This window comes from Lepidochelys olivacea (assembly GCF_965140295.1).
Source record: "Lepidochelys olivacea isolate rLepOli2 genome assembly, chromosome: 2".
NCBI lineage: Eukaryota > Metazoa > Chordata > Testudines > Cheloniidae > Lepidochelys > Lepidochelys olivacea.
This window is the reverse complement of record NC_140412.1, coordinates 50,608,134-50,623,887: the sequence shown is the minus strand read 5'-3', so window position 1 is coordinate 50,623,887 and position 15,754 is coordinate 50,608,134. Positions and strand designations below refer to the sequence as shown.

The 15,754-nt window shown below is 40.9% G+C and overlaps 1 protein-coding gene across 5 annotated transcripts in view; it reads left to right on the top strand.

Annotated features, from left to right (window-relative positions):
• RALYL (RALY RNA binding protein like) overlaps positions 1-15,754 on the top strand; it is a 625,744-nt gene that overhangs the window by 209,934 nt on the left and 400,056 nt on the right. The window contains exon 4 of one of the 5 annotated variants that reach the window (XM_084621331.1): positions 14,999-15,114. The exons of the other annotated variants lie outside the window; for them this stretch is intronic. The gene's annotated coding sequence lies outside the window, so the exon portion shown is untranslated. The remainder of the gene's footprint in view (positions 1-14,998; positions 15,115-15,754) is intronic. 5 annotated transcript variants of the gene reach the window in all.

Below are 15,754 nucleotides of genomic sequence, written 5' to 3'. Positions count from 1 at the left end.
ACTAAAGCTTCCCTAAGCAGCAGGTCAGTTGGCAACACAAAATTGGATCCCAAACAGATACGTTTGGAAAAAAAATTCCTTGGGGATAGAGTGTCAGGGATTTTCTGACAAAACAGGTTTTCATCAGAAAATGCCAGTTTGTTGAAATAGAGATATTTCACAGAAATGTATTGGTTTCAGAAAACTTCCAATGAAACTCAGGCAGGGTTCTATCTGAATCTTGCTTGGTTTCCTGCCTGCTCACCTGGCAGGCTGCTGGGAACCCTGAAAGCCCTGGGAGCTCCAGTTGAGCTGGGAGGTTGGACATTTTGATTATTTTGAAACATTTTTTTCTCTTTCATGGGACATTTCTAAATTTCTGTTTTCCCCCACAAAATGGAAGAGTTTATTTCCAGAAATTTGGGATTTCCCAAAGAACAGAATTTCCAGCTTTGAACCAACTCTAGTCAAAGGCGCATATAGTGACTGCCCCAAATATTAGCTAGGGTGACCAGATGTCCCAATTTTATAGGGACAGTCCCAATTTTGGGGGCTTTTTCTTATATAGACACCTATTACCCTCCACCCCCTGTCCCAATTTTTCACGCTTGCCCTCTGGTCACCCTAATATTAGCACAGGTGTTACAGTTTACCAGACTCTTTGGTTACAGCAGCTGATGACCAATGTTGGACCAATGATGATGGCTCGAGGTGGAAGATTTATGGCAAATGATCATGTCATGCATAACTGTCCAAGAAGCTGAGTATGTAAGATGCCTTGTTTAAGTATCATCAAGTGTGATCCCCTCAAACACTTATGCATTGATTACTGCCTTGAAGTGAGTGGAAATGGTCCCCTCAGAATATTCCTCTGCAGAGGCCTTCTCTGGCTTGGGTAGAGCTGGTGTAAGAGCTGTACAGTGTCTTGGTTCCTAGCATTCAGCAAGAGGACTGCTGGAGGTGTGTTCAGTGTGCTTGCTGAAATAATTCTGTGCTTCCCAGGGTTAACAGGGAGCCAGGGAAAGCAGTGTGTATAAATTAGAGTAGCCCTGAAGCTGTAGTAACTTGCACATGGGGCCAGGCAGGCCTCTGGTTGGCAGCAGCATATGGTCCTGTCTTACACCCCCCATAAAACTCCACTGAAATGATGTAATGGCTGCCAGAACTAGAACACATTACATGTTTAATATTCTGGAATATTTGCTGAACAATTTTGTGCTAGACAAGACTGGCTAAATTGTGAAGTCTCTCTTAAAGTCTCCTTTTGTCATGCTGCTTATTAGTGAATCCTGTTGATATATATAAGGCTTATATATAACACCTCCTTCCCTGCCCTATCAGTGTCTGTCCATCTGTGTGGATATAGACTGTGAACTCTTTCAGGTAGGGACTGGTCCTTCTTAAGTATCTAGAAAGTGCCCAGTGCTTCATAGGAGCTACCACCCAAAAAAGGTCTCGCTATTGCAGGGAGAAACAAATTCCAAAGCAGCTTCAGGCCACGAAAGCCACAAGCATTTGACATGGGAAAAAAATCATGTATGGAAAAGCATGCTAAATAAACTATTGATGGGTTCTGTGTTGAATAGACAAAAATATAAAAATACAACAGGTAGAAAGTGATCAAATACAAAGCCTCAATCATGGAAAACATTAGACACTGAATGTGGAAACATACAGCCATTAAGTATAAAATGAATAGATTAAGTGTCAAAAGGTATAAGAAATAACAAAGACAAGAAATCATTGACTGCTCAGCCGAGAAATATATGGCTGGCATAAATTAAAGGCAACCCTCTTCTTCCACTTATACAAGGCCCAGTTTTGCACGATTTACTTACATGAGTTGCCCTTATGTAAAGAGTCTCATAGACTTCAGGGATACTGCTTACCAGAGAGATGGCTGCAGGCTTGGAATCTCTGGAAGGATTTTTTTTTATCAGGAGATTCAAGAGATCTTCAGGAGATTAAAGGAGAAAAGCTTTAACCCCAAGTCTTGTATGTGCTTCTTAAGAACCAACGTGTTTTAATTCCCTTTATCACAACAAAAGGAAAATGCAATGGTAGGGGGTGAAGGAAGAGGAAAGCAGGGAGTTTCATATTCCTTGAAAGAAGATACTGCATCGTGACCATTTAACATCAAGGATGAATGCTATAAATCTTCCATGGGAGAATTATCTAAAGATGAAATTGCAGTTATGAATAAAGGCTTGACTTTTTTAGCTATCTAGAAAATCCAGCAAAATATCCTGTAAAGTGTTACAAGTGTAATCAAAAACTTAATTTGAAGCTTTTCTTTGCAAATATTCTGGACACTAAGAAACCAGTTGTTAATACAGATGTAGTCAATGTGGATAATGAGTATAAGAGGAATATCATATTTAGAAATAAATCCATCTTTAATCCACCAATTACTAATTCTACCTTGTTAATGTTCTTTCAGCAGGATTTGGATGTTTGGGAAATTCAATCATCAGAAGACATGTTAGATTTAAAAATCAGACTCTTACTGCCCACTAAAGAACTGCATGGCGTTTATCACAATGAATCAAAATATTATTCTAAATGAAGGTGACACTTATGATAGTAGTACTGCGTAAGGTTAAATATACAGCCAAAGGTATAATTTACTAATGCAACCTCTTATAGACAAGTGAAGTGTCATCTCATTAATTTGCTGAAGACTACATATTGGTACCCTTGCTGAGTGATGCTAAAGAAAATAATTGGAATTCCAAGTGAGACAGTGTTCAGTCACTAATGAGAATCCATTTAAACCAACTATTAAATCTAACCACTTTGTAAAATCCATAGAATGTGGTTGATCAGCCAGGAAGATAAGTAGTAATCTCTTCAGAATCTCTAAATATATTTATAATTTGTTATAGTTTTACATTAGCCCTTGAGACTCTAATCAATATCAGGGCCCCATTGTGCTAGGTACTGTATAAGCATAGAATGACACAATTCCTATGCCAAAGAATTTATAGTCTAAAGCCCTGATACTGCAGGTTGTACTGCATAGATACAGGAGCTTCTGGGGAGTAACTTGCAAGATGAGGACCTACCTTAAAACACGATGTAACTGGCATTACAGCAACAAGAGAAAGGAGGAGGTAGGGAGGAGAAGGAAAATGACAGTAAGAACTCTTGTAATATAGACCAACTATATGCACAAAAGAGGGAAGGTCCGCTCATGGATCAGTAACTGGTTAAAAGATATGAAACAAAGGGAAGGAATAAATGGTCAGTTTTCATAGTGGAGAAAGCTAAATAGCCGGGTCCTCCAGGGATCTGTCCTGGGAGTGACAAAGGGATCTCACAAAACTGGGTGACTGGGCAGCAAAATGGCAGGTGAAATTCAGTGCTGATACATGGTAATGTTTATTGTAAATCATAATCCCAACCACACATACAAAAAATGATGGGCTCTGAATTAGCTGTTACCACTCAAGAAAGAGATCTTAGAGTCATTGTGGACAGTTCTCTGAAAACATCTGTTCAATGTGCAGTTGCAGTCAGAAAAGCTAACAGTGTTAGGAACCGTTAGGAAAGTGATAGATGATAAGCCAGAAAATATCAGGACACCACTGTATAAATACATGGTACGGCCACCCCTTGAATACTGCATTCAATTCTGGTTGCTCCATCTCAAAAAAGATATGTTAGAATTGTAAAAGGCACAGAGAAGGACAACGAAAACGATGAAGGGTATGGAACAGCTTTCGTATGTGGAGAGATTAAAAAGACTGGGATTGTTCAGCTAAAAAAGGACAACTAAAGGGAGGGAAAGGTAGAAGTCTATAAAGCTATGAATGATGTGGAGGAACTGAATAGGGAAGTGTTATTTATAACACAAGAACTAGGGGTCACCTGATGAAATTGATAGGGAGCAGGTTTAAAAGAAATAAAAGGAAGTACGTCTTCACCCAACACACAGTCAACCTGTGGAATTCATTGTCAGGGGATGTTGTGAAGGCCAAAAGTATAACTGGGTTCAAAAAAGAAAAGGAGTACTTGTGGCACCTTAGAGACTAAACAATTTATTTGAGCATAAGCTTTTGTGCGCTACAGCTCACTTCATCGGATGCATACTGTGGAAACTGCAGAAGACATTATATACACAGAGACCATGAAACAATACCTCCTCCCACCCCACTCTCCTGCTGGTAATAGCCCGTCCAAAGTGACCACTCTCTTTACAATGTGTATGATAATCAAGGTGGGCCATTTCCAGCACAAATCCAGGTTCAAAAAAGAACTAGATAAGTTCATGGAGGATAGGTACACTAATGGCTATTAGCCAGGATGGTTAGTGATGCAACCCCATGCTGTGGGTTTCCCTAAGCCTCTGACTCTCAGCTGCTGGGCTTGTATGACAGGGGATGAATTACTTGATAATTGCCCTGTTTTGTTCATTCCTTCTGAAGCATCTGGCATTGGTCACCGCCAGAAGACAGGATACTGGGCCCAGTATGGCCATTCTTGTGTTATGCTCACAGCTAGATAGTATTGGGTCTCTTTTCTTTGAAGTATAACCTACACATAAATGAAGAGACTATGAGTAGCCCCTGAAAAGTGATGAAACAGCATAGTCTCACATTTGAACTCTGTTCTTTACATTAATTGTCACTGGCTAGTATGCTAATATGCCCAGAAAGAGACCACTATGAGCAGTTGAATATTATCTGAGAAATAAAGATGTGAAGCTTAAAGTCCATCTCACATTTTTTCATTTGAAAGTGATTAGACCAGGTATGTCAGTCGGTGTTATTTGGTCAACCATGCATACTAATTTGGTGCTAAATTATGTTAATCTGTTTCTGAGACAATGGAACAAATTATGTTTCAAATCCTGACCCTTGCTCCTCCACAAAGCCAGGTAACTAATCTATGTGCTGGAATGTCTTCATTCCGCTGGGGGAATGTTTAGTAGACCTGCATACTTGCATTTTCCCCCGTCCCTTCCCCCACACCCTGCCAACTCCCTTGCAAATTTCTTTCCTATCAGCATGCAACCAGTTTAACATTCCGTGGCATCTGCTCATGCAATTTCACAAATCCTTTATTCTTTCCATAATGCCCATGTGGTCATGCTATATGTTATTTAGCCCTCTTTTTGAGAGAGACCATCCACATTGACAATCTTTGTACCACTGCTGTGTGGTGATATATTGCTGCAAGATACTGCTCCATCTCAGTAGTTTAGCATTAGCTCAACTCCCTATCCATTTTTAAAAAGGAAAGAGGTCAGTGTCACTTAAAACTTTGTCCACAAAGGTAAACATTCAGAGCCCTGTTTGCAGCCACTGAGAATGGGATAGACTTTTCCCCTAACTAGATAAAGATGAATAATAAAAGGTATTACCTCATCCACCTTGTCATTCAGCATTAGTGACATTATAATGACTCAGTTTATTTATTATGAAATGAGAGCATAGGATTCTTTTTATACTGGATCATCAGATTGCTCCCTCAAATGAGGAATTCTGCTTTTGTCGATAGTCTTCCTGATCCTTGTAGGTGATCATTTTTTGGCCTGGAGCATCAGATTTGATTACTTATTATATTTCATCATAAAAGTACAAAGGTATTCATGATACCTGGCCCTTTAAAAAATATATATTTTGTTGAACTCCATGATAAAAATAAGGAATATAGAACAGAGTGAAGAGTACGATGGTCACCAGTAATCAGAAATCACAGCAATCTTTAAGAAAAGTGGTAGTGGAGAAAAGATTTGCTTTTATCACAAGCCTGTATTAAAACAGACCGGAATGGTGACCTGTGAAACCAATAACCCAAATCCTGGAAGCCAAGTTTTCAAAAGGTTTCAGAGTAGCAGCCGTGTTAGTCTGTATTCGCAAAAAGAAAAGGAGTACTTGTGGCACCTTAGAGACTAACCAATTTATTTGAGCATAAGCTTTTGTGAGCTACAGCTCACTTCATTGGATGCATAATGAAGTGGGGGGAGAAAGGGGCAGGAACAAACAAGGGGAAATAGATTACCTTGCATAATGACTTAGCCACTCCCAGTCTTTATTCAAGCCTAAGTTAATTGTATCAAATTTGCAAATGAATTCCAATTCAGCAGTCTCTCTCTGGACTCTGATTTTGAAGTTTTTCTGTTGTAATATTGCAACTTTCATGTCTGTAATCGCGTGACCAGAGAGATTGAAGTGTTCTCCAACTGGTTTATGAATGTTATAATTCTAGACATCTGATTTGTGTCCATTTATTCTTTTACGTAGAGACTGTCCAGTTTGACCAATGTACATGGCAGAGGGGCATTGCTGGCACATGATGGCATACATCACATTGGTGGATGTGCAGGTGAACAAGCCTCTGATAGTGTGGCTGATGTTATTAGGCCCTGTGATGGTGTCCCCTGAATAGATATGTGGGCACAGTTGGCAACTTGCTTTGTTGCAAGGATAGGTTCCTGGGTTAGTGGTTCTGTTGTGTGGTATGTAGTTGCCGGTGAGTATTTGCTTCAGGTTGGGGGGCTGTCTGTAGGCAAGGACTGGCCTGTCTCCCAAGATTTGTGAGAGTGATGGGTCATCCTTCAGGATAGGTTGTAGATTCTTGATAGTGCATTGGAGAGGTTTTAGCTGGGGCTGAAGGTGACGGCTAGTGGCGTTCTGTTATTTTCCTTGTTAGGTCTGTCCTGTAGTAGGTGACTTCTGGGTACTCTTCTGGCTCTGTCAATGTGTTTCTTCACTTCCGCAGGTGGGTATTGTAGTTGTAAGAATGCTTGATAGAGATCTTGTAGGTGTTTGTCTCTGTCTGAGGGGTTGGAGCAAATGCGGTTGTATCGTAGAGCTTGGCTGTAGACAATGGACCATGTGGTGTGGTCTGGGTGAAAGCTGGAGGCATGTAGGTAGGAATAGCGGTCAGTAGGTTACCGGTATAGGGTGTGACCATCGCTTTCAAAAAGTTTTCAAAAGCGTGCCACACCCATTTTCAGTGGCAGCTGTTGGATGCTGAACTCTTCAGAAGAATCTGACCCTGCGTTTTTATCTGAGTTGCACCTGAGCAACAAACAGTTTCGGTTTTGCACGTTACTAAGAGCTCAGCGTAAATGGTGTAACTCCTCTACATCTAAAGGTTGTAGTGAGGAGGGATCTTAGAAATCTGCTTACCATGGAAAAACGCAGAATTTGCATGTTAACAGAGAATCTTTGGTTTTTACATTTTGCAAAAAAACAAGACCCCATACATATACAGTAGAACCCTGTTTATCCGAGCCTCCATTATCCGGCTCTTCTTATTAACCAAACTGGGAGTGGGCAGTGGGACCTCAGCCTGTCAGTCCCGAGTGGCAGGCCTTCCTACTGTGGCTAGGGAAACGGAAGTTAAAAATTAAATTTTAATTGTGGAAAAAAGTGGATTTTTATTTTTTATTTTTCACAGAGAATTTTGGTTTTTTTATTACAGAAAACTAGGATCCCTGGTAGTGAGGTATAGCAGGCACAAATTTTCACAGTGTATATAATATCAAAAGTGTTAACAAAAGCATAAACTGTCTATAACATACAGCATATGTTAATAGCCAGAAATACAATAAAATTAATAAAAGGGCTACGTAATTTGATTATGCTGCAGTTTACATTTACACTGAAAGAAGACTGTTAAGAAGATGTCTGTTTAAAAGGGCCCAGGAGATCTGGGGAAACTTTGACAGGAGAAATCAGAAGTGTGCAGTCCAGTGAAGAATTAAACTACTGGGAGTAATAATATGGGCTGATGCACTCAATATAGCAGTAATGCCCTCCGAGAAGAATAGGAAATCATTCAGTTCCTCTAGGCTGCACGGAAGCTAAATACAGTATGACAAGAAATAGTAGCAGTACTCATTATGTTTGATTGCTAATTACCCCTTTGAATGATTCAGTTATGCTTGCTACTAGATAATTAGTTTAGTAATTTATGGCTGCAGCACAAACTAGTATTTTAATTTTCACTGCACAATTTTCACAACACCTACAGTTCAGATAATACCTCCCTTTTTTATTCAATTTTAAATTGCTTTTTTGATAGCCTATGGAAAAAAACAGCAATTCTTTCAATTTTCTATTGTGGCTTTAATGTTAAATTATGCACTTTTATGGAATTTTATTCAAACCTAAAGTATACAAAGGTAGCAAACGTCTTTATGTGCCACTTTTATTATGGTTACTTTAGAGAGTTGAGACCTGATCCTGCAAACCTTTACTCACATGAGTAATTTTACTCCAGTGATTATTCACATTGCCTGTACTGAGACTAGTCACTTGAATAAAGTTAGTCATGTATGTGTTTCCAGATTGAACCATTGCAGCAAATTAATAGTTTAGTGGGGGGGGCAGGGGTTATTTGTATATTTGCATAGTTATTTCTCTAGTTTCAGAGTAGCAGCCGTGTTAGTCTGTATTCGCAAAAAGAAAAAGAGTACTTGTCGCACCTTAGAGACTAACCAATTTATTTGAGCATAAGCTTTCGTGAGCTACAGCTCACTTCATCAGATGCATAAAAGTGGAAAATGCAGTGAGGATGTTTTTATACACACAGATCATGAAAAAATGGGTGTTTTATCACTTCAAAAGTACTCACTGATACTACAATTCCATATGCAGAGATTGATCCTGCTCACATATATGAGTCTTTAATGATGAACACAATATTGTGGGTACTTGCATGTCTTTTCGAAGGTACTGGTCAGTGGGATCCAGCACTTCTCTGGATCAGCCCTTTTATTTGTTAGAAAAGCAGCTACCAAGCTTGAGTGAGCTAAGCATTAGATAATTTTACAAGTTATTCAGAGATGTATATCCAGTAATTTGAGAGCCATATTCTTCTGTAATAAAGTTGCATCTTGGTAATTTGGGTAATCTGAACAATGCATCTGCCTTGCCAATTTGGTATGATATTCTGAATTAGTGGTGAGTGAACCTCAAAGGAATTTAATATTTGGTTCTGTTTGTACAAGCATGAAAAAGTCTGGAGGTGTATTGAACCTTATCCAAACTAGCTAAATCTCCGGAGTGTGTACATGCACGCGATATGGAAGAGAGAGGAAATATATAATGGATGGCAACACACTTACTAATATGGAGTCAGTACTGGAGGCTTCACCGCATTAAATGAATATGGCCAGTACTTAGGTGTCAGAGTAACAGCCGTGTTAGTCTGTATTCACAAAAAGAAAAGGAGTACTTGTGGCACCTTAGAGACTAACCAATATATTTGAGCATAAGCTTTCGTGAACTACAGCTCACTTCATCGGATGCATACTGTGGAAAGTGTAGAAGATCTTTTATACACACAAAGCATGAAAAAATACCTCCCCTCACCCCACTCTTCTGCTGGCGATAGCTTATCTAAAGTGATCACTCTCCTTACAAAGTGTATGATAATCAAGTTGGGCCATTTCCAGCACAAATCCAGGTTTTCTCCCCACTTCTCCCCCCCACCACAAACCCATTCTCCTGCTGCTAATAGCTTATCTAAAGTGACCACTCTCCTTACAATGTGTATGATAATCAAGGTGGACCAGTTCCAGCACAAATCCGGGGTTTAACAAGAACGTCTGGGGGGGGAGGGGTATTAGGAAAAAACAAGGGGAAATAGGCTACCTTGCATAATGACTTAGCCACTCCCAGTCTCTTTTCAAGCCTAAATTAATTGTATCAAATTTGCAAATGAATTACAATTCAGCAGTCTCTCTCTGGACTCTGGTTTTGAAGTTTTTCTGTTGTAATATCGCAACTTTCATGTCTGTAATCGCGTGACCAGAGAGATTGAAGTGTTCTCCGACTGGTTTATGAATGTTATAATTCTTGACATCTGATTTGTGTCCATTTATTCTTTTACGTAGAGACTGTCCAGTTTGACCAATGTACATGGCAGAGGGGCATTGCTGGCACATGATGGCATATATCACATTGGTGGATGTGCAGGTGAACGAGCCTCTGATAGTGTGCCTGATGTTATTAGGCCCTGTGATGGTGTCCCCTGAATAGATATGTGGGCACAGTTGGCAACGGGCTTTGTTCCAAAGATAGGTTCCTGGGTTAGTGGTTCTGTTGTGTGGTATGCGGTTGCTAATGAGTATTTGCTTCAGGTTGGGGGGCTGTCTGTAGGCAAGGACTGGCCTGTCTCCCAGGATTTGTGAGAGTGTTGGGTCATCCTTCAGGATAGGTTGTAGATCCTTAATAATGCGTTGGAGGGGTTTTAGTTGCGGGCTGAAGGTGACGGCTAGTGGCGTTCTGTTATTTTCTTTGTTAGGCCTGTCCTGTAGTAGCTGACTTCTGGGAACTCTTCTGGCTCTATCAATCTGTTTCTTCATTCCGCAGGTGGGTATTGTAGTTGTAAGAATGCTTGATAGAGATCTTGTAGGTGTTTGTCTCTGTCTGAGGGGTTGGAGCAAATGCGGTTGTATCGCAGAGCTTGGCTGTAGACGATGGATCGTGTGGTGTGGTCATGGTGAAATCTGGAGGCATGTAGGTAGGAATAGCGGACAGTAGGTTTCCAGTATAGGGTGGTGTTTATGTGACCATCGTTTATTAGCACTGTAGTGTCCAGGAAGTGGATCTCTTGTGTGGACTGGACCAGGCTGAGGTTGATGGTGGGATGGAAATTGTTGAAATCATGGTGGGATTCCTCAAGGGCTTCTTTTCCATGGGTCCAGATGATGAAGATGTCATCAATATAGCGCAAGTAGAGTAGGGGTATTAGGGGACGAGAGCTGAGGAAGCGTTGTTCTAAGTCAGCCATAAAAATGTTGGCATACTGTGGGGCCATGCGGGTACACATAGCAGTGCCGCTGATCTGAAGGTATTGTCCCCAAATGTAAAATAGTTATGGGTAAGGACAAAGTCACAAAGTTCAGCTACCAGGTTAGCCGTGACATTATCGGGGATAGTGTTCTTCACAGCTTGTAGTCCATCTTTGTGTGGAATGTTGGTGTAGAGGGCTTCTACATCCATAGTGGCCAGGATGGTGTTTTCAGGAAGATCACCGATGAATTGTAGTTTCCTCAGGAAGTCAGTGGTGTCTCAAAGGTAGCTGGGAGTGCTGGTAGCGTAGGGCCTGAGGAGGGAGTCTACATAGCCAGACAATCCTGCTGTCAGGGTGCCAATGCCTGAGATGATGGGGCGCCCAGGATTTCCAGGTTTATGGATCTTGGGTAGGAGATAGAATATCCCAAGTCAGGGTTCCAGGGGTGTGTGTGTGCGGATTTGATCTTCTGCTTTTTCAGGGAGTTTCTTGAGCAAATGCTGTAGTTTCTTTTGGTAACTCTCAGTGGGATCAGAGGGTAATGGCTTGTAGAAAGTGGTGTTGGAGAGCTGCCGAGCAGCCTCTTGTTCATATTCCGACCTATTCATGATGACAACAGCACCTCCTTTGTCAGCCTTTTTGATTATGATGTCAGAGTTGTTTCTGAGGCTGTGGATGGCATTGTGTTCCGCACGGCTGAGGTTATGGGGCAAGTGATGCTGTTGAATTGGAATTCATTTGCAAATTGGATACAATTAACTTAGTCTTGAATAGAGACTGGGAGTGGCTAAGTCATTATGAAAGGTAACCTATTTCCCCTTGTTTTTTCCTAAGCACCCCCCCCAGACATTCTTGTTAAACCCTGGAGTTGTGCTGGAAATGGCCCACCTTGATTATCATACACATTGTAAGGAGAGGTTTCAGAGTAACAGCCGTGTTAATCTGTATTCGCAAAAAGAAAAGGAGTACTTGTGGCACCTTAGAGACTAACCAATTTATTTGAGCATGAGCTTTCGTGAGCTACAGCTCATTTCATCGGATGCATACCGTGGAAACTGCAGAAGACATTATATACACACAGAGACCATGAAACAATACCTCCTCCCACCCCACTGTCCTGCTGGTAATAGCTTATCTGAAGTGATCATCAAGTTGGGCCATTTCCAGCACAAATCCAGGTTTTCTCACCCTCCGCCCCCGCCCCCACACACACAAACTCACTCTCCTGCTGGTAATAGCTTATCCAAAGTGACCGCTCTCCCTACAATGTGTATGATAATCAAGGTGGGCCATTTCCTGCATAAATCCAGGTTTTCTCACCCCCCCCCCATACAAGGAGAGTGGTCACTTTAGATAAGCTATTACCAGCAGGAGAGTGTGTTTGTGTGTGGGGGGGGGGGGGTGAGAAAATCTGGATTTGTGCTGGAAATGGCCCAACTTGATTATCATACACATTGTAAGGAGAGTGATCACTTTAGATAAGCTATTGCCAGCAGAAGAGTGGGGTGGGGGGAGGTATTTTTTCATGCTTTGTGTGTATAAAAGATCTTCTACACTTTCCACAGTATGCATCCGATGAAGTGAGCTGTAGCTCACGAAAGCTTATGCTCAAATAAATTGGTTAGTCTCTAAGGTGCCACAAGTACTCCTTTTCTTTTTGCGAGTACTTAGGTGGTTGTCCACCATGGAGATGGGTGCAATATAAGAACCTACAGAGGATGTACTTTGAGATTTAATCACCAATGTTTGTAAAGTGTTTGAAGATCATTGGATTGAAAGCACTGTATAGGCACACAGAAGTATCATGACAGCTATTATTTCTAGTGGATAGTCTTACAAGCTATAGAATAGTTTGAAGTAATCTGTGTAATTAAACTATTGTAACCCTTCTGCAAGGTGGTGTCAACAGCAACAAGGGCCAGATTCCATAGCTAAGGGTTCTTCTTAACATTACAAAACTGAACCAGCTCGGGCCCTCACCCAGACATCCACACATATGTGTAAATTTGCCAAAATGAAAACTTTCCTAGACGGATTTACCAATACATTTTTCTATTACATGTAAATGTGGATTTTCTTCAGTCCCATGTGTTTTAACACATACCTGTCCCTCTGAGTCAGTATGAGAAATGACCTTCACTTCAGTCTCCAGTTCTTCATTTACCTGCATCCTGTGATGGCATGGGGTAAGTGGAAAGGTTAGATCCATACCTTCCCTTTCAAAAAGGAAAAGGAAAAAGTGGGTGGGAAACCTAACTTCTGTTTTGCACACCTTAGCTTTCCACCCCCACTTTCTCCACTGCCTCAGCTTTTCTTAGTGCAAATTGTTAAATCATGAGAAGAATGTGAGTTAAACGAATTCACCCCACATTATTTCAAGCTTCCTCCTCTGCTGTTTTCCCTTTTTGTGTGCCTCTCTCCTTTTTTATCTCTTCTACAATGGCAAGGTCACTCATCCCTGCACAATATTTGGGCCTTGTCAGGCTGAGAATTCTGAAAAAAAAAACCCAATAGTGAAAACAGATGTTCAAGAATTGAGCAGTGCGGATTGCAAGGAACACTGATAAGCCACAAGTTTCAGAGTAACAGCCATGTTAGTCTGTATCCCCAAAAAGAACAGGAGGACTTGTGGCACCTTAGAGACTAACAAATTTATTAGAGCATAAGCTTTCGTGAGCTACAGCTCACTTCATCGGATGCATAGAATGGAACATATATATGTATGTTAGAAGTTACCATACAAACTGTGAGAGGCTAATTAGTTAAGATGAGCTATTATCAGCAGGAGAGAAAAACTTTTGTAGTGATAATCAAGATGTCCCATTTAGACAGTTGACAAGAAGGTGTGAGGATACTTAAGGAAATAGATTCAATATGTGTAATGACCCAGCCACTCCCAGTCTCTATTCAAACCCAAGTTAATGGTATCTAGTTTGCATATTAATTCTAGCTCAGCAGTTTCTCCTTGCAGTCTGTTTTTGAAGCTTTTCTGTTGCAAAATTGCCACCGTTAGATCTTTTACTGAGTGGCCACAGAGGCTGAAGTGTTCTCCTACTGGTTTTTGAATGTTATGATTCCTGATGTCAGATTTGTGTCCATTTATTCTTTTGCGTAGAGACTGTCCGGTTTGGCCAATGTACACGGCAGAGGGGCATGCATGGCACATGATGGCATATATCACATTGGTAAATGTGCAGGTGAATGAGCCCCTGATGGCATGGCTAATGTGATTAGGTCCTATGATGGTGTCATTTGAATAAATATGAAGCAAATACTCACCAGCAACCACACACCACACAACAAAAACACTAACCCAAGAAACTATATATCGGGCAACAAAGCCCGATATATATATATAATCTTACTATATGTTCCATTCTATGCATCCGATGAAGTGAGCTGTAGCTCACGAAAGCTTATGCTCTAATAAATTTGTTAGTCTCTAAGGTGCCACAAGTACTGCTGTTCTTGATAAGAGACAAAACACTTTCAGACCTTGGGTGACTTATGTAAATGAACAAGTAGCCGTGCGTCTGTAGGAAGATGGTATTCTCTTGTACTCATATTTACAATGTATCATCCCAAAAGACCCATTTTAAAAGCCTAAGACACTGAAAGCATGAAACAATTTTTGCTTAAAAATACATTGTTTATTTCTTTGGCTATCTTCTATAGCATTTAGCATTTCAGATTTTATAGTCCAACGAAAAAAGAGGTCTGCACTGAACATTGGATTATGACAAGCCTCTTTGCAGAAGTAATTATGTAATTTTCTTGTTCGGGGATAGCAACAGAGATGCTTGGAATATCAAAGTAAGAACAAGAGCTCTCAAAATCTTTGCATTACCATTCCTACCACATTAACGCTGTTGCTTACAAATCAGTTGGGACTAGCAGGCAAATATTTAGATTATCAAAATGAGTTTTTCCTTATGGGCAACAGTGCAGATTGTTTGGAGGTACTGTATTATTGTGAAAAATATTTGGTATTATGAGGTTATCAAGCTTGCTTTATTCTTGTTGTTTTGTTTTCACTGCAATCCAATAACATAATGTCCATGGTTTGTGCTTGCAGCAAGCTGTACTGTCCTCTTACCCAATATTTACTAACCCTGGATCAATGTTCTAAAGGGCAAACCTGACAGTGTTATTTCTGTGAACATCACGCTTGTGTTTATTACAGAATGAAACTATGCCCTTTATAACCAACAGTCTTGCTTGAAATATGTGTTCTCTGACCCATTTAATAAATGTTTCCCTACAGGTTGGACGCAGTGACACGTCTCCTTTACCACATAGACACGCAAAAACACACTGGTCCCCATAAGACAGGATAGCGAAGCATCATCTCGACCTTTCCAACTTTGTTCAGAGTGACAGGTTTGGGTGTTTTTTACCTGCTAACTGGATTGCTGGCAGAGGTTTATATTTCTGAACCTGTAACCATCCAGCTGGCCATTTCCCCTCCCCCCGTTAATATGAGTTTTGCTACTAGCAATGAATACTATAGAAGAATAAACATACACAATACACAAGTGGCTCAGATTCTCTCCTATATTTGGACTGCTCTGCACTGTGCTGCCAGAACAAAAACAATCCCAAAGCTAGTGTATCCAGCCACAGAAGAATCACTCCAGAGCAGGGGATCTTCCAGGGCCCCAAAGATGGCATAGTAGCATGCTTGCTAGCCCCCACTCCCTGTTCATGTTGTAGGGGGACATGGTCTGGGAAAAGTGTGTATGCTTGTGTTTTCCTTGTGCCCTTGCAATCCTCAGGTGCTGTAACAATCACTTAGGGACCATTTGCATTTCGTGGGACTTGCAGCCTTCTGGATGCTCTAAATTCTACTAGGGGACCAGACTAGTGCACAACAAGCCCAAGGTAGGGGAATATTAGGAGTGTTTGTAAAGCCACCTTCATGATCCTTGGCTGTATCCAAGGATCTGGCCTGTATGTTTTCAGTACTACTCCTGGGGGAATTCATGACCCCCTGCAGTTTTTTTCTCTGCAGAATATAGAT